The 27026-nt window shown below is 37.8% G+C and overlaps 1 protein-coding gene across 6 annotated transcripts in view; it reads left to right on the top strand.

Annotated features, from left to right (window-relative positions):
* NAV3 (neuron navigator 3) overlaps positions 1-27026 on the top strand; it is a 608990-nt gene that overhangs the window by 239339 nt on the left and 342625 nt on the right. The window lies entirely within an intron of this gene.

Here is a 27026-nt window from a genome sequence, read left to right as displayed (position 1 = left end):
TTCTGCAGCCTTGATCAAACAGTCATTAAATTTTTAATTAAATTTAATATTTTCAGGGTTTACAAGAAAATCTCAGACATCATATCCCTGTGTTTGTTCTGTTGCGTTCATAGCTTGTTTTGCCTTCCAGAGGATAGTTCCTGTCTATATCCACCCTCTCACAATGGTGACTTGTATGAACACATTCAGTTGGAGCAGCTGCCATTGAGTTGGAAGAGTTAGAGCGAGTCCCAGTGTCTGCCTTGTCTTTTGTTTTCTTCTTTTCAAGTGTGGCTGTGTAAAACTTTTGTTCATGTCTTACCACCTGGATTCTCTGGTGAGTTTGTTGCGACTCTCCAAAGGACTTGGCTGTTGGTACTTCCTGTTGTATAGTGGGTTTTCATTTACAGGACATCTGTAAAACCACCACATGAATTAGTCATAACAGCAAAAATGGCATTCTAATAAATATAGTAAAACTTCAGAGGACATTCTTGAGCCAGGAGAAAGTCCCCCAAACAGATGTGATTTAAGATGAGTAAGCTGTAAGTCAAGGTGTGGGTCTTATTCTCTCTACCAGAAAACAGCACTTGGATTTCCTGGCAATGCAATTATGTAATAACTGTGGTTTCTTTCTGTAAACTGTGTCTCAGACAGGGAGGAAGAAGGAACCAAATGGATTGTGTAACTTTATAAATAGAAACAGCCATGTTAAAATAACAGGACTGCTCTGAGTAAAGCCTATGAATGTTGCTACTAGCTGCAAAGCTGGGCTGCTGAATGAATATAAAACCATTCTGTGGAGTATATCTCAGGTTTGCCCAAGAATGCTTAATGGGAGAAGTCAGTGAGAAGTCCTTACCCTCCTTCCATTGTATGCCAAGTATTTTGGTTCAAGTAAATGAAAATTTTCTCTGCTAGAAATAGTCAAGTTGAAGACATATTGGAACTTTGTCTTCCAGTATGAAAAATAAATAATGAGCTCACACCATTTTTAATACAGCACATAATTTAGTAAAGACTTGGAAGAGTTTATCCTGGCAGTCGTATAAAGGATAAAAACGCACCTATCATCTTATCTATTGAACAAAATGTGTGCTACTTTTGCCATATGTTTCTGGAACACTAGATGATTTAAACTTTATTGCTGTTCTTATTTTAGAGGGCAGAACCCAGGTAAATAGAGATAAATTTCTTTAATAAAGACTGAACCATCAGTCTTCTCAGCGTGATGCCATTCGATTAGATATATGTTCCAAAAAAGAGACTCTGCTATGTTTGCCAGTTTGCTGAGGTTTATAGATCGTAAGTTTTGACTCTCTCAGGAATGACTGTACAATAGCAGTATTTTCTGTGATTTTTGTGACTATAAAAGTGATACTAGTCCTTCCTAGATGCTGTTGACCAATTAATCTTCCATAGCATGCCTGGGAATCTTGGCATTCATTCAAAGTTTTCCCTTATCTGATTGAAATGAAATTTCTCACTTAAACTCTAACTTTAAGGAGAGTCTTATTGATTCATGTTTATATCCCCTGAGATTCCTAATATAACATCTTGCATGCAGTAAGATTTAAAACATATTTTTGAGTTAAAAAATTAATAATGGTTTTTATCATTTGCCTTGTGATGGTTTTGTTTCAAAAAGAGCTACTGTAGAGTATTCATGGGTGCTGCTGCTGCTGCTCCTGCTGCTGCTAAGTCAGTTCAGTTATGTCCAACTCTGTGCAACCCCACAGACGGCAGCCCATGAGGCTCCCCCGTCCCTGGGATTCTCCAGGCAAGAACACTGGAGTGGGTTGCCATTTCCTTCTCCAATGCATCAAAGTGAAAAGTGAAAGTGAAGTCGCTTAGTTGTGTCTGACTTTTAGTGACCCCATGGACTGCAGCCCACCAGCTTCCTCCGTCCATGGGATTTTCCAGGCAAGAGGACTGGAGTGGGGTGCCATTGCCTTCTCCTATTCATGGTTGCTTGGATATAAATATTGGCTCTACTGTTTGGGTATATTTCTGCTATTTTAGTGATTGAGGATCAAAATCTTCTTAATTCTGGCTTTAGTGTTCTAGTTCATCTTGAGTGACTCTGTCCCAGTTCAGTGGTGGTTTCATAAGTCTCTATATCATCATATGTATCATATGAATAGGACTTCCCTGGTGGCTCAGATGGTAAAGAATCTGCCTACAGTGCAGGAGACCTGGGTTTGATCCCTGAGTCAGGAAAATCTGCTGGAGATGGAATGACATTCCACTCTAGTGTTCTTTCCTGGAGAATTTCATTGACAGAGGTTCCTGACGGGCTGTAATCCATGAGGTTGCAAAGAGTCAGACATGACTGAGTGACTAACACACACACATCATATGAATAGTGGATGGCCTTCTAATACATATCTTTTTTTGTACATTGATAAGATCAAGACCCAGCAAATTGAAATGGCCTATCTTAAAGCCATATCCTCTTAAAAAGTGAATATACAAATCTTTGACCTGAGTGCCCCAGTTGTTGCTAACGTTTATTTAGGTTGCCCTAAGAATCTTGCCTGGGAAAAATGAATATGACTTTAACATCAAATCCAAGACTCATTGTTTCATAGGAAGCCAGCCATAGCTTTGTGCTGGAGGAACAGTAGGGAGTTGGGAGATGTTCCAAGCAAACTCCAGCACCTCACATTATCTTGGCATTCTTTGATTTCCTTGTCAGTTAAAACATAATTGATGAGCTTGCTCTATTTAGCAGCAATGTCCATGCTCTATCACCAGGGTAGGCTTATGGATGTTAACACAGTTTTCCTTGTCTAGGATGATGTATGATCTGGATCTTCCTGTAAGTAATCAGAGATTCATTGTAGTGCAGTAAATTCAGCCAAGTGCATTGTAATTTATATGTTGGACTTACAAGGCTTTAAGATACATTACTTTCTCCAATGTGTAAGAAAATATAATTCTGCATTTTCTGTAACACATCTCACCTTGCTTTCAAACATCAATTCCTGCTGATAGTGATAGAAAAGGAAATTGATGATGATGATGAGAGAAACCTAAATTAGATCCCTTCCGCTTTTTTTTTGTTTGTTTAGTAATGCCTCATTAGTTATTTATTAATTGGAAGGTCAAGCTTCTTATCAGTGCTGTTTTCCTTTCTCTGTGAGGTTTCTCTCCTCTTTTCTCATTTATTAAATGGCATCATCTGATAGGTAAACACAGTATATTTAGGAAACTGTGTGTGTCTTCAGGTTGTAACAGTGGGAGTGGGAAAGGCTCTCAGGTTTGCTGGCAACCATCTGGATCCTTACTCTTCTGTGCTGTGGTGACCTCACACAGCTCTGGGCTTGCTGTGCCAATTCCTGCTGAGACTTGGGCTTTGCCTGCTATGTGGACACCCACTGCTAGTGACCGTTGCTGGACCCTGCATCTGCCTTTCCCTAATGCCAGCTCTCTTTGGGGACATGGCCCTCTCCTCACTTTCACATACCCTCACTGGATGGAGAAATTCTGGATTCAGTGCACATCAGGAATGCTGTTTCAAACTCTGTCTGCCTGTGTCCTATTGCCATTTCCCCGGTATTTCAGCATGGATTTTGGCAAGAGGCACCTGTGTTTAGGGCTTCCCAGGTGGCTCAGTGGTGAAGAATCCTCCTGCCAATGCAGGAGACACAGAAAACACAGGTTTGATCCCTGGGTCTGGTAGATCTCCTGGAGGAGGAGATGGCAACCCATTCTGGTTTTCTTGCCTGGGAGATCCCATGGACAGAGGAGTCATGGGGTTGCAAAGAGCCGAACACAGTTTAGCCACTGAGCACGAGCACCCTGCGTTTTGGCCCTGTGTGCATGTGTGCTAAGTTGCTTCAGTGGTGTCCAACTCTTTGCAACCCTATGAACCATAACCCTCCAGGCTCCTCTCTCTATGGGCTTCTCCAGGCAAGAATACTGGAGTGAGTTGTTATGGCCTCTTCCAGGGGATCTTGCGGACACAGGGATCAACGCCAAGTCTCTTACATCAATGTATTGGTGGGCGGATTCTTTACCACTAGTGCCACCTTCCAGCTACCACATAGGAAGTGGGGTGCAAGTTCTCTTAGTTTTCACTCTAACCTACAACCTGCCTGGGAACTGTTCTTATCCAACAGTCAATCCTGAGAATGGTCTCCAGGGGCTGGAGTCATGGACTTCTATGTGAATCCTTCTGGTGTCTTATTTTAAACATATCCCTTCTGAATCTCCTTGCTTCCTTCCTGCTATTTGAACTTCTAAAAATTCTCACCATGACAATAGGTCTCTGAAAATACCTCCTGCATCCTCTGAATTGTGTTTCTTATGAACTCTGTGCTCAGGTTTTCAATTTGCTTGGTAAAAGGAAATGTTGCCATCTTGAAAGTACTTTCTCAGAATCCTAACATTCAAAACTACTTTGTCACTTAAAAAATATTTGAAATACAGTTGAGCAGTGAGTTCCTTGTTATTTGCTGAAATTCTGTCTTCTTGAAATTATAAATATCATTGTTTCAGTGGATGGAGGAACCAGGAGCCAAATGTCAACTAAGAAATAGAGATAAATAAGGCCAAACATATGCACTCAAAAATGCACGCCTTTCCACATAAATATAATGAATATATATTATGATAATAAAATTCACAAGTTACTGTATTTGTTTCCTAGGATGTTTAGAACATTTTATAATTCTGGGCTCAATGTCTATTATATATGTCCTGAAAGACCAATAATAATTAAGTGTTAATGGAAAACATTATTTGTTATAAAATTGAATATATACGATATATTTGATAGCTATTTTTTAATACATATACATAGACACATTTACTAAAATGTGCAGAATTGCTCATTGTGCAGAAGACAGATAATCTTATCTATTTTTAAAAAGTAGTGTCAATTTTGTTTTGGGTCACGTTATTTCTGATTTCAACTTCATTCTGAAGTAACCTGATGAAACCTCTCATTTTAATGTAGAAATCCTTCTTGTTTTCCTTTCTGAGCAGAGGCCTATTCCACGTATGATATGGATTCTAGACTCTTTAACATCGTGAATATTCCACTTGATACATGGCCTAGTTAGTTATGATATCTTTACATTTAAAATTAATGCAAGCGATAGTCCCATGGTATATTACTATTGCAGGAAGGGGGACCCCTCCCAGGGCCCGAAACTGGGCTCTTGTCTAACACTTGGAAATGAATTGTCCGAGGAGACACATGTGCTGACAAAGCAAGAGATTTTACTGGGAAAGGGCACCCGGGTGGAGAGCAGTAGGGTAAGGGAACCCAGGAGAATAGCTCTACCATGTGGCTCACAGTCTTTGGTTTTATGGTGATGGGATTAGTTTCCAGGTTGTCTTTAGCCAATCATTCTGACTCAGAATCCTTCCTGGTGGTGCATGCCTTGTTCAGCCAAGATGGAAGCCAGAGAGAAGGATTCTGGGAGGTGGTCGGACATGCGGTGTCTCCTTTCGACCTCTCCTGAACTCTTCTGGTTGGTGGTGGCTTCTTAGTTCTGTGTTCCTTACCAGGACCTCCTGTCGTAAAACAACTCATGCGATTAGTTACTATGGTGCCTGGCCAGGGTGGGCGGTTTCAGTCAGGGTGCTTCCTCTAACATTACTGACAAAGAGCCTATGGTTTCCTTAACTCTTACAATGGAAGGTTGCTTGTGTCTGTTGTTTGAGGGTAAAAACCATCTTTAGTAAATTTTTGGCAGTGCTAATATTATAAGCACGTACTGAACTGTAATTTGAATAAATCTTATAAACCCATTGATCTGTTCTTATGATTGTTGGCAATGAAAGTGTCCTCCTCAGCATTTTAATTTATGAATAAACCACAGTTGCTTTTTTTTTTTAGCTTTATTTAGCTTTACATAAAGGTAAGTGAGACTTCCCTGGTGGCTCAGACGGTAAAGCATCTGCTTGCAATGCAGGAGACCCGGGTTCGACCCCTGGGTTGGGAAGTCCCTGGAGAAGGCAATGGCACCCCACTCCAGTCCTCTTGCCTGGAAAATCCCATGGACAGAGGAGCCTGGTAGCTACAGTCCATGGGGTCACAAAGAGTCGGACATGACTGAGCGACTTCACTTTCACTTTCAAAGGTAAGTGAAAAGGTTGGGATATAAAGTTGTGTGATGATTTTAATCCAGTTGTGTGTCTCTGTGTATATATTTGTATTATATGTATCTTTGGATAATAACATGAATTTAAATCCAGCTACACTAATTTTCTTACCAATCATGCTAACTATACCTAATATCTTTTCTTAATCTTTACATATAAAGGAATACCATCTAAATCTTTTAAATCGAAGTGTCTGTTACTTAGAAATGCTGGTTAATACATCGTTGTCTACGGTTCCTAGGAATATTCAGGCAGACCATGGTCTGTTAATCATCATTCTTTAACTGTATTTTTCTAAATATGTGTGAAATTATCAAACTATTCTGTTGTATAGCCTGAATGTCAGTATATTTTTGCCAAAAATTAATGAAGTCATTATCTAAAAAATCTGCTCAAATTAAGATATCTATGTCTTTGTTATTCCCTTGGCTGACAACTTAAGTAATGCTGCCACAAAATGAAAGAAAGTTGTTTGATAGAATCTATTCTTAGAGAATTCATGGTATCCCTAGAGGGCACTGGGCTTCCCAGGTGGCGCTAGTTGTAAAGAACCCACCTGCCAATCCAGGAGAGGGAAGAGACCCACGTTTGATCCCTGGATTGGGAAGATCCTCTGGAGAAGAGAATGGCAAGCTACTCCAATATTCTTGCCTGGAGAATCCCAGGGACAGAGCAGCCTGGCGGTTCCCAGGCAAAGACTCAGAAATGGCGAAAATGACAATACGTGTGTTAAAGGGCACTACATATGTTTCTACTTTTTCATAAAGTCTTTGTTTAATGACTGTGTTATTTATCACTATTTTTAAAACTCTACATGACATTGTGGCTCCTCTCATCAAAGTGAAGTGCAGGACTCTATCCCCATTTTGAATCCGAGTTGGCTTTGAAATTTGCTTCTAGCAATAGAATACAGCTGAAGAGACAGTGTAAGAATTCTGAGTCTAGTAGCTCCCCCCCTTGCTGCTCTCGGGAACCCTAGGTGAATAAGCCTGGGTTGGTGACTGAATAACTAATGGCATATGACTCAGGTCCCTCACCAACAGCTACTGACTGCCACACTCACTCCAATGTCCTATGATTCCAGTCACTGGTACCAGTGCAGTGTAGTTACTTGAGGGGGACTAGCGAGGACCAAGTGAAAACTGCTCAGCTGCGCTCAGCCCACACTGTCAACCCACAGTATCATCAGCTAAACAAATGATTTACTACATTTTTGGTAATGTCTTTTATAGCAGATGCTAACCGATACTGATATGTAGTACATTTGTATAATAATGTTACAAAATTTATTTCCATGTAAGTTTATTATTAACATTTATTTTTTCTATACATTTTGAAATATTATGGTATTCATATCAGTGAAGTTTTTCAGAATTTTATTTTATCCTGACACATGGATTGCAAGGGGAATGCTTTATAATTCTTTTTACCAATGGATGTACATTAAAATCTTTTAAGTCCCTTTGGTGTCTTCTCTTTTAGGAAAAGCATTGGGCTTGTAGATCTTGGGCTTCTGTTTACTAGATCATTTTTATTATTTTCTTGTTACCTTTAGCTGTTTAAGCCTGCATATAAATACCAGTTTTGTTGTTGTTGTTCAGTTGCTCAGTCATGTCCGGCTCTTTGTGACCACATGGACTGCAGCATGCCAAGCTTCCCTGTCCTTCACTGTCTCCCAGAGTTTGCTCAAACTCATGTTCATTGAGTTGGTAATAGTGTTTAACCATCTCATCCTCTGCTGTCCTCTTTTGCCTTGTTTTTCCCAGCATCAGGGTCTTTTTCCAATGAGTCAGCTCTTAGCATCAGGTAGCCAAAGTATTGGAGCTTTGGCTTCAGTGTCAGACCTTCCAGTGAATACTCAAGGTTGATTTTCTTTAGGATTGACTGATTTGATCTTCTTGCTGTCCAGGGGACTCTCAAGAGTCTTCTCCAACACCACAATTCAAAAGCATCAGTTCTTTGGTGTTCAGCCTTCTTTTTGGTCCAACTCTCACATCCGTACATGACTACTGGAAAAACCATAGCTTTGTCTATATGGACCTTTGTCGGCAAAATGATGCCTTTGCTTTTTAGTATGAAGTCTAGATTTGTCATAGCTTTCCTTCCAGGAAACAAGTGTCTTTTAATTTCATGGCTGCATTCACTCTCCACGGTGATTTTGGAGCCCTCAAAATAAATACCAGTTTATGAAGTGATAATGGCAGGGTGAAACTGAGAGAAAATACTGATAAATTGCTCATAAAATTTGAAAGTTGTCTCTTGGTCCCTCTGGGCCTCAAGGGCTATGTTCTCACACAGACCGTTCACCCCAAATTTGTTGTGTTTATTCTAAAGTATAAAGATACTCATTGGAAATATAGACTTCTTTAAATTAAGACTATATTGGTTTAACTCAGTGTTTAAAGTTCATAACTCTAGAAATAAATGAAAACCTTTCTCTGAAAATTTTATAGTGGAAAGAATATTACAGAATGTTGAATTGATATAATAAAAAATAATAAAAGTGAAAGTCTTACTATTATATTCTTTTACAATTTAGGGAAATACAGCAACATTAAAATGTTAAATTGAAAACAGGAAAATAAAGTTTATTATCTACTTTCTTTTCTAAAATAACGTTAAATATTTGAATATTAGGAAATGTCTTTTAAAAAACAATTTCCCAGACATTGTGAAAGTAAACATTTAAAAATTTGAATTGAGTTGAAAATAAGAAATGATTGCTTCTGAAAGTAAGATTTTTACAAATCTTAAAGTGATTTAACATTTTTACACTTTCTTTGGACAGTGAAAGATTAACAGTAATTAAATTCTAAATGTTTATACTTCATGTAGCATTATCAAATATCTAAAGCTCTTTTTTTTCTGACTTTGCATAGACTACATCTTAAACTTTTGTTTTAAACAAATGCATTCATTTTGATAATTGAACAATGAGATACTGATTAAGGGAAACTCGAACCTACACGTTTCTGATAAATTTGGAGAGGATTTCAAGAATGAAGATTGGAACCAGACAATCTTACACACAAATACCAGCCCTTCCACTTATAAAGGGGGTAACCTTGGATATATCATTTAGCCTCTCTGTGTTCCATGTTCTTTCTGTTTAAAATGGAGATTATAAGATGACCTTCATGAAATTTTTGTAAGAGTTACATATCTGTGCCTAAAATAAATTGAGCCTTTAAAAATAATAACATGTTGTATACTCTAAGATTTTGGTTTCAATTTTCTTTGAAATTATATGACAATTGTGGGATTTCTGTTTTATTCTTCATGTGATGATTGCATGGAATAAGATGCCTACAACAAAAAATTTCAAAAAATAAATATCAAGTGTCTCATTAATTCAGCAACTAAAAAAAAAACATTGACCAATTGTGTTATCTTTAAATATTCAGCAATGCTTGTAATGGGGATTTTTAAATATCATCAGTTTGGTTTCCAACAGTTTCTTTTGTCTAAATTTTGAACCATTGTCTTTAGTTAAATATGATATCTCTTGGATTTTTTAAGGGCAAGAAAAAAAATAAGATTTTGGAAAATGTCTGCCTTGGATAATCTTTTCCTTACAGGAATTAATCACATTTAAATGTTCTTGCAAAAAAAAAAAAATGGTCAGATATAAATCCATGTCTTAGAACTGGGGATAATAAAAATCTGTATTATGTGGATGCAATATTTAGATGGAAAATGATCCATCCCACAAACTTGTATTTACAATACCATGGAATTGGTTACGTTTTTGTGACACAAAGTTGATGAATTTTGTTATTGTTGTTTTCTTTGCTTTTTTTAAAATATCTTTGTAAGGATGTGAGAAAAAATTCACATTAGGTACCAAATGTTATCTGTGCATTTTGCCAAAAGACATTTTGCATTTGAGACAAAATAAAATCCATATTTATTTCATGGTTTTAAGAATTTCAAGGGGTCACTTCTGTGGGAGAGTTCCAAGGGAGTTAGGAATCTGGCCCGTGATTTTTACTTTTGGCAGTGGCCTCTGAAATAAAACACAATAGCTTATAATATTTCAAAAAGTTATCCGTCATTCACACTGTAAAGTACATTGCAGTATTTTAAGCTCTGGAGTATGGATTGAAAAATTTGCTGTTCATGGGAGGTGGAAAACATGAAAAGAAAATGAAAATGGGAGACAGGGAGTTAAGGAGGGATTGGGTTCCAGGGGGATGAAGAATTTGACTCAAAATACACATGTTCCAGGAAATGTTTCGGAAGGACTGTGTTGTTAATTAAGATTTCTAAAGGTTCAGCAATACCTCAGGTTCTCAGAAAGTATAATGCATAGAGCCACCATGTTAAAAGTTAATATCTAAGGCTCCAGCTGTTTACACACACAATTGATTTACCAGGAGAAATGGTGAGAAAGCAGCTCTGTTGAAGACAGATTGGGAACTCACAGTTGTATTTTATTACCACTATCTCATTGTGGTTTTTCACACTGTGGGAATTCTGCTTCCAGAACTAGGGGAGTCTCTCTACTCTCATTTCAGTCTGACCACTTTTCTTCAGGGAAAGCAAAAAGCTCACAAATCAAAATGTTGTTCCCGTTGAACCCCAGGAAAATGTTTAAAAGGAAAATCCTGCTATATAAGCATGCTTATCCACATAACAATAGCTGCTCTACCCAAACCCAAACCAATCCAAATAAAATCTTACAAAATCTTATTAAGTATACAACGTCATGTACAGTGCTTACCAGAGGAGTTACTTACCCTGAATGATTCTGCTATGGGTTCCTACTGAGGGAGATGTGAGCTTCTTTACCCCAGCCTAAGATCATAAACCTTTTGTGTTGATTGACTGGCATTACAAGTTGGTGTGCATTTCTCCTAGTTTATTTTCATTACAACTGTAAAAAGTGTAGCTCCTTCCTCTATTTTTAAACGAGTAACAGTGTATCATTCACAATAAGTTTCAGTCATCCCATCCAAGAATGAAAACTAGTAGTTATAAAAAACTCATTGAGATACCTCTTCATTCTTTTAGAGAAGAGAATAAAATCTTCAGTTCATGAAACTTGTAGCATATTTTATCATAATTTACACATTCCTTGGAATGCAGTTATAGTCCCAAATTGCAACATTTAGAAATTATAAGTCCCTGGAAACTATTGCAAATGTGTCTCAGAAACAATTTAAAATATAACTCCAATCTTCAAATTTCTCAGTTTTGTCTAAGAGAAATATATAGTCCCTTGAGACATGTCTTTTGGCCCTCAAGGCAAAGGTTCTGTGACAAAGCTAATAATTTTTCAGGCTTAAGGAAAATTGGATGTGACTTTTGAAAGAACAATTTTTTGAGTGATGGCAAAAACTAAATTGATAACCTTTTTTGCTGTATCTTTCTGATATTCAAGACAATATTTAAAATGATGACTTTACCTTGAATTTGAACTGTGACATGCCTCATCATCCTTGTATTTTTCTTTTCCTCTTGCTCACACTGTCACTATTTTCATTATTTTTATGCTTAATTGTATTTCCTCATGAGTTGAATCAGTTCCTGTTAACAAGTAAAGCACATTTAAAATATTTCCCTGTTCCTTAAAAAATGTGGTTGATCTACATGTACTGATAATGAATTAGACTGAAGATATGGTAAGTGGAAAAGTAGAGTACATAACATGGTGGGTAGGATGCTTCCAAATAAACACAAAATATATTTGCGTGTATATGTACCTATGTATTTATGTATGCACATACCAGCTCTGGAACAGCACATTGTTATTGTTTAGTCGCTAAGTCATGTCTGACTCTTTTGCAACCCCATGGACTGCAGTCTGCCAGGCTCCTCTGTCCATGTGATCTCCCAGGGAAGAATACTGGAGTTGGTTGCCATTTCCTTCTCCAGGGGATTTTCCCAACCCAGGGATCGAACATGTCTCATGCATTGCCAGGAGAGTTCTTTACCAGTGAACCACCAGGGAAGCCAAAATACTACATAAGAAAATAGTATCAGTGATTGCCTCCAGGGAGGGGAAGGAAACTGAGACGTTTAGGGATCAAGGGTAGAGTCCATCTTACTTTACTGTTATATATAATAATACCATTATACTGTTATATACATGTATATGTCATATATATAGTATATATATAAAAGGATACACATAATTATATTCATACACATAACACACATTTATATAAATATATATATATACACTTATTACATATAAAAGTTATACATGTAAACATATACATATATATGTATATAAACACTTTGTATTGTTTAAACTTTTATTATACACATTATTTAAAATCCAAGAATATTAAAGTGTTGCTGAGGTTTAAAAAATAATTGTTAAATCCTTTTTTATACTTGAATTAGAAATAGCCATTTCCAAACAGCAATCATGAGTACACAAAAAGTTATTTGTCTAATTGCTAGAAAATATTTCTCTTTTGTTAAATGTTTTCTGGGTAGAGGGCACAAAGTGCAAGTATTAAATGGAGCATTATTTCTTTTGGGTTGGAATAAATTGGTGTTATTTTATTTGAATAAGATGCAGTAATCCCAAGTCTGTATTTAACATTTAAATAGAATAAAGTTCGTTTGTGCCATCAAAATATTAGTGCAAATGTAAATGCCTAAAGTCAGGTTTACAAGTTTAAATTGATTTCCATGTAGGTTTCTTACTGAATGGAAATAGATGCTAGCAGTGTCTCATACCATTTGAAATGGCAATTAGCTTAGCATTTTAGTAATTTTTAGGTAGTTTTAATTGAACTGTAAAAAGGGAAATAAAAAAGGACTTGAGGATCAAAGCTGTTTTTACAGAATAGGTAAAAATAATTCATTTTAGACTGAATTATTTAACTGTATAATAAAATATTTGTTTGCTGTGTGTTTGTGAAGAAATGACAAAGAGTTATGAGCTACCGGGGAAGCCCCCATTTAAAAGCAGAGCGTTGGTAAATCCCATTAATTCTTTTCTTGATCGTAGAGACATTTGTGGCCATTCATGTGCTTCAGTTTGATATCCTAGTCATGGTTATCTCCTGGGTAGTAGAGATAGCAAGTGATTGCAGCATCATATACAGGCTCATACTTGATTAAAATGTTTTCTGGCTTAAAAAGAAGACATCGTTTTCTTCTTTTTTCTGTCCTGTTTTATGTTGATGATTATATACAGTCATCTGCATGAAACACTCTTAATTAACCAAGACCAGCAAGAAGTTTTATGACTTTTTGTCCAATTTTCTTTTATCATATAGCATCAGTCATTATCAGGACAATATTTAATGGGTTAAATTAACAGCATTTACATTCTGATCCAGTGCTAAGAAATCTGGAATAATTTTCTCCTGAAACCAGCTTGGTTGTCTCTCTGGAGAGCACATTAAGAAATGCTTGAATGTTGCAAATACAGTTTTGTTTCAGGAAGGAGAACTCCTAGCAAGACCTGAAAGGGGGGGGGGTCTCATCTAACACTTGGAAATAAATTTTCTGAAGAGACACACGTGCTGACAAAGCAGGAGACTTAACTGGGAAGGGGTGGCCCAGTGGAGAGCAGCAGGGCAAGGGGGCCCAGGGGGACTGCTCTGCCGCGAGGCTCTCAGTCTCGACTTTATGGTGATGGATTGGTTTCTGGGTGTCTCTGGCAATCATTCTGACTCAGGGTCCTTCCTGGCGGTGCACACACTGCTCAGCCAAGATGGAAGCCAGAGAGGAGGATTCTGGGAGGTGGGAGGACACGTGGCTTCTCCTTTTGATCTTTACCAAACTCTTCCAGTTGGTTATAGCTTATTACTTTCTTGTTCCTTACCAGGACTTCCTGTCATAAAATAACTCATGCAAATGGTTTCTGTGGTGTCTGGCCATGGTGGGAAGTTTCAGTTGTTGTTTCCCCTACCAGTTTCATACTATATGCTCATAAAATAATGTGAAAGACTATGAAATGTGAAATGTGTCCCACTCTTTGCAACCCCATGAACTATACAGCCATGGAATTCTCCAGGCCAGAATACTAGAGTGGGTAGCCTTTCCCTTCTCCAGGGAATCTTCCCAACCCAGGGATAAAACCCAGGTCTCCCACATTGCAGATGGATTCTTTACCAGCTGAGCCACAAGGGAAGCCCAAGAATGCTGGAGTGGGTAGCCTATCTCTTCTCCAGTGGATCTTCTGACCCAGGAATCAAACCGGGGTCTCCGGCATTGCAGGCAGATTCTTTACCAACTGAGATATCAGGGAAGCCCAAAATAACATTAAATAACATGAAATATGGTCTCCTGGACATTTGCAACCTGCTATATAAGCACTGTGAAGAAGGCTGAGCACCGAAGAATTGATGCATTTGAACTGTGGTGTTGGAGAAGACTCTTGAGAGTCCCTTGGACTGCAAGAAGATCCAACCAATAAGTCTGAAGGAGATCAGCCCTGGGATTTCTTTGGAAGGAATGATGCTGAAGCTGAAACTCCAGTACTTTGGCCACCTCATGTGAAGAGTTGACTCATTGGAAAAGGCTCTGATGCTGGGAGGGATTGGGGGCAGGAGGAGAAAGGGACGACAGAGGATGAGATGGCTGGATGGCATCACTGACTCGATGGACGTGAGTCTGAGTGAACTCCGGGAGATGGTGATGGACAGGGAGGCCCGGCGTGCTGCGATTCATGGGGTCACAAAGAGTCAGGCACGACTGAGCAACTGAACTGAACTGAACTGATATAAGCAAAACCATGGCTTCCCTGGTGGCTCAGCTGCTAAAGTGTCTGCCTGCCATGCAGGAGACCCTGGGAAGATCCCTTGGAGAAGGAAATGGCAACCCACTCCAGTATTCTTGCCTGAAAAATTTCAAGGACAGAGGAGCCTGGTAGGCTACAGTCCATGGGGTTGCAAAGAATCAGACGTGACTGAGTGACTTCACTTTCTTTCTTGCTTGCTTGCTATATAAGCAATAGGATGTCTAAGAGTTTCTGTTACCTTTTGGACAGATGTCATGGAAGCCAATTTGACTTTAAATTGATGGGATTGGGGAGGGAGTAGATTATGGAAAAAGCTCCTGAAATCTTAGAGGACGCAATAAAATGTCCTGATACCTTAAATAATTTTTCTGCGGTATGTTTACTAGTCTAGATTCTATTATATATTATGTCTAAACTCTATTATTCTACAAGTGAAATTCATTTTTTAAGCCATTAAAAAAATTATCACTCCCTCCCCAGGCTAATATCAATGTGAATAAACATTAGGTAAGATTTTGGTCATTTTTATTAATTGATATAAATAGTGTTTGTCTAAAATTGCTTTTAAAATATACAATGAAAGGTCAAGAACAAATTTCATACACACAAAGAGAAACTTTTCTGCTGTCTCATTTCTGTCATGTTTTCTAATTTTTCAGTGGATCATATTGTTATGATTGTTATTTTAAATAACAGGCAAGTGCAGCTCTTCAGCAGTTTTTGCAGATGTGAGATACACATTAAAATGAATTATGTTTCTATTTATGAGTCTTTGTAGGAGTACTGACTAAAGTAACAATCTATTAATTTTATTTTGTATATCCTTAAAATAATGTCTTTTAAATGCTTTCAAGTTATGTATATAGAAAAGAGCAGTTCATCAGTTGTCCCTGAAGGGCGTTTTGAAGATTTGGTGTGACATTTTAATTACCTGAAGGTTAATGACAGAGGTACTGTGGTATCTTGCCTTCCTCGAGTCAATTCTGCTTGTCAATAAGATGAACTTGTTTCCTGTGTTCTGGAGTTTGGGGGTAGGTGAACAGAAAGTTGAGTGGTAACCGAAACTGATGCTGACTCTGCAATGGCCAGCCTGTAGACTCTGTTGGATAATTTCAGATTGTTTCCTTTGGCTTGATGTTCTATTTTGAGATGGAACCCAAAATGAAAACATGTATTAAATTCATAATCCTTCCTGTAATCCTTCATAGCAAGGTCCAATGAGTGTACCAAGCAAATCATAACAAAAAATTATTAAAAAGACAGCATCGTTATTCTCCTTTTGTTGGAGAAATGAAACCCCAAAGGGAAAGTGTTGTTTCATTGGTGGTGATATGTGATTTTTTTTAAAAAACATTAATTTGTTTAAATGATAGCTTATCTAATGTTTCCATATTAATCAGGCAGAAGTTTCTTGGATGAAGCAACTATTTATTTCAGGACTTGAATGGGGACAGGATGAAGGAGGATACTGTCACACTCAATTTTAGAAGGTCATGAAACCTTGGCCTTTTTTCTCTCATCTTAAAAAAACCCAAAAACCAAAAAATAAAACAGGACTACAGTGTCAGCTTTCTTTATTGCTATCATATTTTAAATACTGCATGTTACCATTCTGAATCTCCTTTTTTTCTTTGTTAATGAAAACTTTTGCCAGTGACTAGATGAACTGCATGCATATTCTTAAGAAATTGACATGTTGACGATCTTTGTTAAATTATCTGCAACTGCTCATAACAAATACAACAGGTTTATATTTAAAATGTAAGGCCTGGGAGTGCCAACTGTCCAAGTACTAGAGAAACAAAGTGTAAACAAATGACAACTCTGCTGAAGACAGGTAGATCAGAATGCATGCTTGTTTGACAGTTAAATTTGACTTATTTATCTGAGTCAAAATGAATCATATATACTTCAAGTCATAAAAGCTCAATTCTCTTTAGTACATATCAGGAGACATGTTGAGAAAATACTCTGACTCTTGGTTAAACTTGTGCAAATCACTCAGATATTTAATTTATCACATTGTATTTCCTTATTTATAGTCACTATTTGGTAGACGGCTTTTTGAAGTCCTCATTATTTTATCTATTTTTTAACGTAAGCAATAGCGTAGGTTACTCTACTGATCATCTTAGCAGGATATTTTAAAAATGTATTGGTTCATATCATTATATGTGTAACTCTTCAATTTTCTTTTTATCATGATTCTTTGCATTTCCCATTGGCATAAATGTGTGTGGGAGTCAACCAATTAGCAACATTCCTAGTCTTAAATCTTCCCTTTGTATGGAAAAGTTTCAATTGATTTCATAGGGAGAAAAATTCTTCTATAACTGGAGTCAGGTTTTAAGGCTGCAATGAGTACTGAACTTTCAAAGTCAGAAAATTGAGAGCTAAGACTAAAAATTCACCTAAGGACAGTTTTCTCACAATTCAGTCTTATGTGTCTTTTGCTTCTTTTATTTGTTGGTTTTAAATAATAGGACCATTAAATCAAAAGACAGGAAGAGAAAACAAAAATCATTTACAGCAATCATATAGGCAATGAAGTTAATAGTAACACATCTCCAAGTTCTCTAACATATATATTTCAATTCATCTTTCTCTGTACAAAATGCCTCTTGTGGCAGATATTGAATTGGGGGCAGGACTGATGAACATCTCTGATACATCTTAGAAAATGCCTAAACACAAAGATTCATCTAAACACTCATGTTTTCGGAGGTAGGGCCCAATGGTTTGCCAATATATCTATGAATAATAGTGAAATTTGTTTAGACGTACCTCATTATAAATGGCTTTGAATCATTTTTGTAGCAAGTAATCTTTATTTTAACTACCTTTAAAAGTATCACATGTCCACTAGTGATTGTTCACTGCAAGAATTACCTTGGTGCAATAGAAATGGGGGCTTCCCTGTATCTCAGTGGGTAAAGAATCTGCCTGCTGTGCTGGACACCTGGGTTAGATCCCTGGGTCAGGAAGACCCCCTGGAGAAGGTAATGGCAACCCTCTCCAGTATTCTTGCCTGGAAAATCCCATGGACAGAGGAACTTGGTGAGCTGCAGTCCATGGGCATGGCTGAGTGACTAAAACGCACACACGACAGAGTAGGGGGCTTGCTATACAAAAGCTACTCTCTGTAGTAAGCATTTATAACGTTTTGATGCAGTTGCTTATGATTTTTGAGATGGTTGAGACAGCAAAGGTTTTAGGTATTCTTAAGATTAATCTGAATACAAGTAGATGTCCTTTAGAACTATGTTCTAATAGAGTCTGCTCACCTCCTAAGCAGTCTTTTTCCTATCTAAAATTCCCTCTACCCAACCACTGGGTACCATTTTTTAAAATTTCTCTCTTGATATGTATCTCAGTCTGTAATTCTCTTTTCTTTATTTTATTTGTTTCAGAATTATGTACCATAAGGGGAGAGCTCTGGCCTGTCATATATATATATATTTATATTTTTATTTATTTATTTATTTATTTATTTTTATCCCAGATCCCTCTGTGTCTTGAGCAGTCTTACACAAAATTGGTGCTCAGGAAATATCTATTCAAATAATAAATAAAGGAATACATGAGCAAGCTAAACTGAAAGAAACCCTTCAGAGGTTCAAAATGTTTACTCTTCTCCAGGATTAGCTTGTTGGCGTCAGGCACATTTGTGATTTACTTTGATGATTTAGGGCTGTTGCATGCACCATTATAAAATCTGTAAGAAAGGCATTTATATTGTCAATAGATGATGACTTGAAGGCAATATGAATAGTTGGTGAGGAAATGTAAGATATGCTTATGTACCTTAGCTCCTTTTGAAAAAATTGATGGCTGAACTGAAGTATATTCTACAGTTCAAAGCTCTTTTGTAGTTCACCTAGATGAGTCTATATGTTTTCCTATTTTATTTTATTTTACTTTGAAATGGGAGGGAAAACTGATATGAGACGTTTCTCTTGAACAAGAAAGGATTAAAGCTTCCCTTTACTTTCATAATGCCCATAAGGATACTGAATATTTCAAATCCTTTTTCAAACATTGTAGAACTTGTTATTGTTTTCAATCTTCTGTTGTCAGAAATACTTTTTCCAAGAGATATTTTGAGGTTCTTTGGAACTATGAATATCTTTTAGATATAGGAAAAATACTCATTAGTTAATGTCTCATACCTTGCTGCTAAGTCGCTTCAGTCGTGTCCGACTCTGTTGCGACCCCATAGACGGCAGCCCACCAGGCTCCCCCATCCCTGGGATTCTCCAGGCAAGAACACTGGAGTGAGTTGTCATTTCCTTCTCCAGTGCATGAAAGTGAAAAGTGAAAGTGAAGTTGCTCAGTCGAGTCCGACTCTTAGCGACCCGGTGGACTGCAGCCCACCAGGCTCCTGTGTCCATGGGATTTTCCAGGCAAGAGTACTGGAGTGGGGTGCCATTGCCTTCTCCGGTCTCATAGCTTAACATGTATTAAATCGCTTCTCTTGATAGTAGTAATTTTAAAAAATTAGTTTGCTAAATAGTCTATGTATTATAATTTAAGGAAATTATAAGTTTTAAGACAATTAATTTAATAACAAATGAATGGACCAAAGCTCAACTATTTCTACAATATAAAACAACCCATTGTTCTCTTATCCTACTTGCATGTTTTGTCAGCCTACTATGCTTGCTTGCTGCTGCTAAGTCACTTCAGTCGTGTCTGACTCTGTGCGACCCCATAGACGGCAGCCCACCAGGCTCCCCCGTCCCTGGGATTCTCCAGGCAATGCATAGTGACTACTATAAAACAAACTTTCCCATTTCCCCCTTTTTCTCTCACTTTGCGATCCCCTACTAGGTAATACTCAGTATACACTTCTTTAAAATACATCAAGAGACAACCCACTGCTCTTAGGGGTGCTCCCATCACCTTCACACTATAGGAGTGTATCAGCTTGCCACCAAAACAATGTGATTTTTACTTTTGGCAGTGGCCTCTGAAATAAAACACAATAGCTTATAAATTTCAAAAAGTTATCCATCATTCATACTGTAAAGTACATTGCAGTATTTTTAAGCTCTGGAGTATGGCTTGAAAAATGTGCTGTTCATGGGAGGTGGAAAACATGAAAAGAAAATGAAAATGGGAGACAGGGAATTAAGGAGGGATTGGGTTCCATGTGGATGAAGAATTTGACTCAAAATACATATGTTCCAGGAAATGTTTCGGAAGCACTGTGCAAGGGTCTCCCGCATTGCAGACAGACGCTTTACTATCTGAGCCTCCAGGGAAGTCCACCAAAACAATGGGTGATAACATTTTTCCAGTATTTTGTTTTTTAAACAAAAACATTTTATGAAGAGTAATTAATTAAATTTTAAGCTTATAGTTTGAAACCAGATTTTAACACTAAATAAGGTAAAATCTAAATGTAAAACAAAAAATATGATTTTGACACAGTTATATTGATCATGAATGACTGGTCAATTTTGATAAAATATGTATATTGATATAGGACTTACAAGAATATTAGAATATTTCTACATTCTACTGGAGAATTGACAATAAATATAAAGCTTAAGTATAAAATAAAGTATAAGACTTAAGGGTTTTTTTAAAAAAAATTATTTGTTCATTTTTGGCCATGTTGGGTCTTTGTTGCTACCCACAGGCTTTCTCTAGTTGAGATGAGTAGGGGCTATTCTGTAGTTGCATGAGTGGGTTTCTCATTGAGGTGTCATCTTTTGTTGCAGAGCATGGACTCTGGGCATGCAGGCTTCAGTAGCTATGGGGCACAAGCTTAGTTGCCCCAAGGCGTGAGGGATCTTCCCAGACCAAGGGTCGGACCTGTGTCATCTGTACTGGCAAGCAGATTCTTAACCACTGAACCACATGGGAAGCCCCAAGGCTTAGGGTTTAGTTAGAATGGCTCTGAGGGTTTATGTAGTGCTACTGGAGAGCAGAATAAAGTTGTTTTTTTTAATTTGATTTTTCTATGATTTTTTATTGATGTATATTTGATACATTATATTTCATATTTCAAATCACCATAGTGATTTGACATTTGTATACACTGTGAAATGATCACCACAGTAGTAACCATTTGTCTCCATACGAAGTTAATACAGGATTTCCCTGGTGGTTTGGGCTGTAAAGAATCTGCTTGCAGTACGGGAGAACTAAGTTTAGTCTCTGGGTCAGGAAGATTCCCTGGAGGAGGGCATGGCAATCCACTTCAGTACTGTTGCCTGGAGAATTCCATGGACAGAGGAGCCTGGTGGGCTACAGTCCATGGGGTCCAAAAGAGTCAGACATGACAGAGTGACTTTCACACACTCACAAGATAATATAAGATTATTGGTTTTATTTCCCATAGTGTACGTTACATGCTCATGATTTATTTATTTTATAAGTGAATGTTTGTAGGGAAGGGAGCTTTTTTAAAAAACAGGAACAAATTAGCCTCAGTGACTGCAGGCTCATGCAAATGGTATAGGCCTCCTGGTCTGTGGGATTATAGAAGCAGTTTGATTTGATTCAGAGAAGCCAGAAAATCCAGCAACCACAGCATGCGGAAGCAAACATTTTCTTTATCCCACATAAAGACCAATAACGAAGATTAATTTTAATCACAGAAAAATTTTGAGAAAGGCCTAGAGACAGATTTACTGTTGGCTAGCTATAAGAAGCCGAGAAGGCAATGGCACCCCACTCTAGTACTCTTTCCTGGAAAATCCCATGGATGGAAGAGCCTGGTAGGCTGCCGTCCATGAGGTCACACAGAGTCAGACACGACTGAAGCAACTTAGCAGCAGCAGCAGCTATAAGAAGTGTGATTAAGATGTGAAATCTAACTTTGTGCATAGAAGGTACATATTTTATCTATATTCTTCTTGAATAACTCAGCAAATAATTTGGATAGTTCATTTAATAACTGTAAAAGGAAAGAAGTCCTTGTAATATCCAATCAAGCTTTGATCTTTAGCTAAAATAACAAACATACATTCCCAATAGAGATCTCATTCATATTCAACCACCTCTTCAGTGTAACCAAATAAAATTATTAACATATACATTTGTTCTTTAGAAGATACACATCACATGGCAAGGATTAAATTTTGTAATGTGACAGTCAAAACAAGCATTAAATTTAACAGTTTAAAATGAAGTCAGTATTTAGACATGATAAATGCAATTATTCAAGTTGAAAGTGGATGAAGTCCAAGATACATAATTATTCTTTGTTCCTCCTGACTGTTGTATTTCTTTTCACATATTGATTTTATCTGATCTTTGTTTCTAAAAGAATATTTGGCATTTCTAAGATGAAAGTATATACAGAGCTTAAGTACACTGAAAAATATGTAAGCATTGTTATTAGCATATAGGTTAGTATATAAAATCCTGAAGGCTGCTATTGAAAGTAAGTGAAATTAAAGTTTAGCTAGGCATCATGGTAACAGGAAAATGAATATCGAATGCCCTTTGAAGAAAACAATGAATAAATGGGTGTGAGGAAAGGGGTGGAACACATGCTGTCCTTTCAAACAGAATCAGAGATGTAGAAAATTCTAGAGTATGAGAATAAAATGTGAACATTCCCAAGCATAGCAGACAGGCCATTCCTAGAGCTGTGACACTTAACCATTGAGTAGACCCAAAGGTACAAATAAAAGCTTAAACACTAGTCTGCAGAAGGAAATGGCAACTCACTTCAGTATTCTTGCCTGAAGAATTCCATGGACAGAGGAGCCTGGTGAGCTACAGTCCATGGGGTTGCAAAGAGTCAGACACGACTGAGTGATGAACACACACAAAACACTGATTAGTTTCAGGAATTGTTGTGTGGGCTTCTATGATGGTTCAGTGATAAAGAACACTCCCACCAGTGCAGGAGGTGCTGGTTCGATCCCTGGTTGGAGAAGATGTCCTGGAGGAGGAAATGGAAACTCGATCTAGTATTCTTGCCTGGGAAATCCCAAGGGCAGAGAAGCCTGGTGGGCTACAGGCCATGGGGTCACAAAGAGTTAAACACAATTTAGTGACTAAACAGCAACAACAAACTGCTGTATAGCAAAATTTTTAAAAAATCATGATAATAGAATAAACCCTAGGGTGCTGTTGTGACCCCACCTCTTCAGGCTCCAAAGAGTATAGAATGTAGCCAGCTTGCTTTTCTGGGCTGCGCTGATCTAGCAGATCCTACCCTGCTGAAGCCACTCCAGTTTGCATGCATTTAGGTAAAGCATTGAGGAAGACTAGAGAGTGGAGCCTCCTCACCCCAGATACTGTCCTTCATTTAAGGCAAAGACTCTGCATTGTAGATTTGCTGGCTCTGTAATAAGCCAAAGTTTGTCATTTACTTCTAATCTTCAAACTTTGTGATTGGCTGTAACTCAAAGAACTATTAATATTCAGAAGAACTTGAGAAGAATCAACGGAATGCTGGGATATCTGGATTATAATGTGGGGAGAAATAGAGCCAGGGCATATGTTCCTATGGAATAAAAATAGGTACTCCTAAAAAACTTAACTCATGCATGAAGTCTGGTTAATTTAAATAATTGTATGAGAGCTGTAAACATCACTATGCAAAATTACCGACCCTTACAGATATGTCCAAACTGTATAAAATGATGTAAAAAGACTGAGAATGCTCTGCTCTACTAGCTGAGAATGCAAGTTTTAATTAATATGGTGGAAATGAGGTCAAGCAGAAAGAAGCTGGGCTTTGAGTAGGGCTGACTCAGTTCTTAGGTTTGCCCCTTATTAGCCTTGTGACCTTGGCCAAATCAGCTAACTATTCTAAGCATCAGTTTCCCAGCTGTACAGGATTCCATGAAATTATAAATTTCTTGTCATATAATAAGTACACTATTTGGGAAAGTAAATGTCAAGTAGAAACAATATTGCGGAGAAGGCAATGGCAACCCACGTCAGTATTCTTGCCTGGAAAATCCCATGGGCAGAGGAGCCTGGTGGGCTGCAGTCCCTGGGGTCCCGAGGAGTCGGACACGACTGAGCGACTTCACTTTCACTTTTCACTTTCATGCATTGGAGAAGGAAATGGCAACCCACTCCAGTGTTCTTGCCTGGAGAATCCCGGGGACGGGGGAGCCTGGTGGGCTGCTGTCAGTCGGGTCGCACAGAGTTGGACACGACTGAAGCAACTTAGCAGCAGCAGCAGCAGAAACAATATTGTATTGAAAAATATGGTAATGATAATTTTATATGAAGCAAATTGCATAGGTACTGACACATTATGCCTATGATCATTTGTTGAGAAAATGGAAATTTGTTTTAATATATGTGGTCCTGACCATGTCAGCTATTTTGAACATGACATGACCTTCCCTCCTCAGAATTTTTGAAAGTATTGTTTCTATTTGGAACTTTCTTCTTTGCTCTTAACCTGGTTAACTCTTACTCATTTTCAGGTTTTAGTTCAGACTTAACTTCTTCAGGGCTAGCTTCCATGACCACCTGCCTCCACCAACCAAACTTAGATTAGTTTTCTTTGCTTCATGCTCTCTTAATATCATGTTCCTTCCATCCAAAGCCATTATCTCAATTTTTAATAATGCATACATTAGTATAATTATTTATTAAATATATTTCCCAGTAGGCCACAAACTTTATGGAGGCAAAACTGTGATTTCTTTTGCGCACCAATATATTTCTAGTGTTTAACATAAAATATATTCTGCATGTAAGTTAAATAAGCAGGGTGACAATATACAATCTTGACATCCTCGTTTCCCAATTTGGAACCAGTCTTTTGTTCCATCTCCAGTTCTAACTGTTGCTTCTTGACTTGTACACAGGTTTCTCAGGAGGCAGGTAAGGTGGTCTGTTATTCCTATCTCATTAAGAATTTTCCACAGTTTGTTGTGATCCACACAATCAAAGGTTTTAGCACAGTCAATGAAGGAAAAGTAGGTGTTTTTCTAGAATTCCTTTGCTTTTTCTATGATCCAATGGATGTTGGCAATTTGATTTCTGGTTCTGCCTTTTCTGAATTCAGCTTGTACATCTAAAAGTTCTCATGATATACGCTGTTGAAGCCTAACTTGGAGGATTTTGAGCATTACCTTGCTAGCATTAGAAATGAGTGTAATTGTGCAGTAGCTTACACATTCTTTGGTGTTGCCTTTCTTTGGGATTGGAATGAAAACTGACATTTTCCAGTCCTGTGATCACTGCTGAATTTTCCAAGTTTGCTGGCACATTGAGTGCAGCACTTTAACAGCATTATCTTTTAGAATTTGAAATACCTCAGCTGGAATTCCATCACACTGGCTTTGTTCATAGTGATGCTTTCTAAGGCCCACTTGACTTCACACTCTAGGATGTCTGGCTCTAGGTGAGTGATCTCACCATCATGGTTATTGGATCATTGAGACCTTTTTTTTTTTTAATCACATTATAGAATGTTAAATCAGATTATATGAAGTTTCTCTTTCTAAATACCCTGTGAGTTAGTTCTTTCAATAATAATGTTGTAAGATTGTCCATTTTTCTATAACTTAGTCAATACTAGTTGATATTATTTTTAATCTTTTCAAATAGGTTGAGTAGCTTTTAAAAACATTTAAACCTATATTAATTGTATTAGTTACCGGTGAATGCTTGCATGTGTGTAAGCTTTAAGCTTTGAGATCTCTCAGAATGGGTTTCTATACTATAATTACCTGTCAGGAGCCCTTCTGGAACAAGTTACAAAAGCCTGTGATACTTTAGATTTTTGGTCTCTAAAATGGGTTTAAGTAATTAATACCTATCTTACTATGTTATTATAATGAGTGAATAAATTAAGCATAGAGGGGCTTCTCTCTCAATAAATGATTATTTCATTCTCCTTACTCTATAAATTTGGTTACTCAGTTTTGTATTAACAGTTTCCATGATGAACGTGAGCTTCCCTGGTGGCTCAGATGCTAAAGAATCTGTCTGCAATGGGGGAAGATCTGGGTTCAATCCCTGGGGTGGGAAGATCCCTTGGAGGAGGGAATGGCTACCCACTCCAGTATTCTTGCTTGGAGAATCCCCATGGGCAGAGTAGCCTGGAGGGCTACAGTTCACGGGGTCGCAAAGGGTCAGACACAACTGAGCAATTAAGCACAGCACACAGTATCATGAATGTATAAAAATATAGAGGAAAGTAACCAAAGTTAATTAACAAGAAATTTATATTTTGTTGTAAGAACAATGCGTATTTATTTTAACTTTATAAATTACTAGCTGTTTGGCAAGAGTAAAGTTTTTCATGGCAAGACTTTAGCTGCCACTGATAGAGGTGATTTCTTTGGAAGGAATGATGCTAAAGCTGAAACTCCAGTACTTTGGCCACCTCATGCGAAGAGTTGACTCACTGGAAAAGACTGATGCTGGGAAGGGTTGGGGCCAGGAGGAGAAGGGGATGACAGAGGATGAGATGGCTGGATGGCATCACTGACTTGATGGACGTGAGTCTGAGTGAACTCCGGGAGTTGGTGATGGACAGGGAGGCCTGGTGTGCTGCGATTCATGGGGTCGCAAAGAGTCGGACACGACTGAGCGACTGAACTGAACTGAACTGAACTGATAGAGGTTAAAGAGACATTTTTTTGGTCATTTGTTGCTTTTTATACAGAAGAAACACTTTAAATGTATATTTTCTCCGGAAGTATTTTTGGGAAAGCCCCCTTTTCTTCAAGCTGCCAGCAGACTATAAACATTTAAATTACTGATTTATGCTATTAAACACTCCATGCGTGAGAGCCTCAGGGCCTCTGTAATAGTTGTTACCCTTAGGTTACCCAAAGCTCACTTCTATATTTTACACAACTTTCTGCTCCAGTTGTACCTTGTCAAAAAGATCTTCTCTGACTATACTTCTCAAGAAAATACCCTTGTTGCTCCTTATTATCCTGTTTGATTGTTCTCCTTAGTAAGTGATAGCACTTACCAATACATTATAGTTATCAATTAATCTTCCCATTGGAATGTGAGATCTGTGGGAATGGGGAGTATTCACTATTGTGTTCTCACCTCCTGAAATGTCACCTAGCATATAGAGCAGCCACAATACATATTTATTAAATGAATGAGTAAACTGAATAAATAATGAGAAAGGGTTCCCTGGTGGCTCAGTGGTAAAAGAATCTGCCTGTGATGCAGGAGACGTGGAGACTTGAGTTCGATCCCTGGACTGGGAAGCTCCCCGGAGGAGGAAATGATAACCTATTCTAGCAATCTTGTCTGGAAAATA

This window comes from Oryx dammah, unplaced genomic scaffold (assembly GCF_014754425.2).
Source record: "Oryx dammah isolate SB20612 unplaced genomic scaffold, SCBI_Odam_1.1 HiC_scaffold_29, whole genome shotgun sequence".
NCBI lineage: Eukaryota > Metazoa > Chordata > Mammalia > Artiodactyla > Bovidae > Oryx > Oryx dammah.
This window is presented reverse-complemented; position numbering and strand designations above follow the sequence as displayed.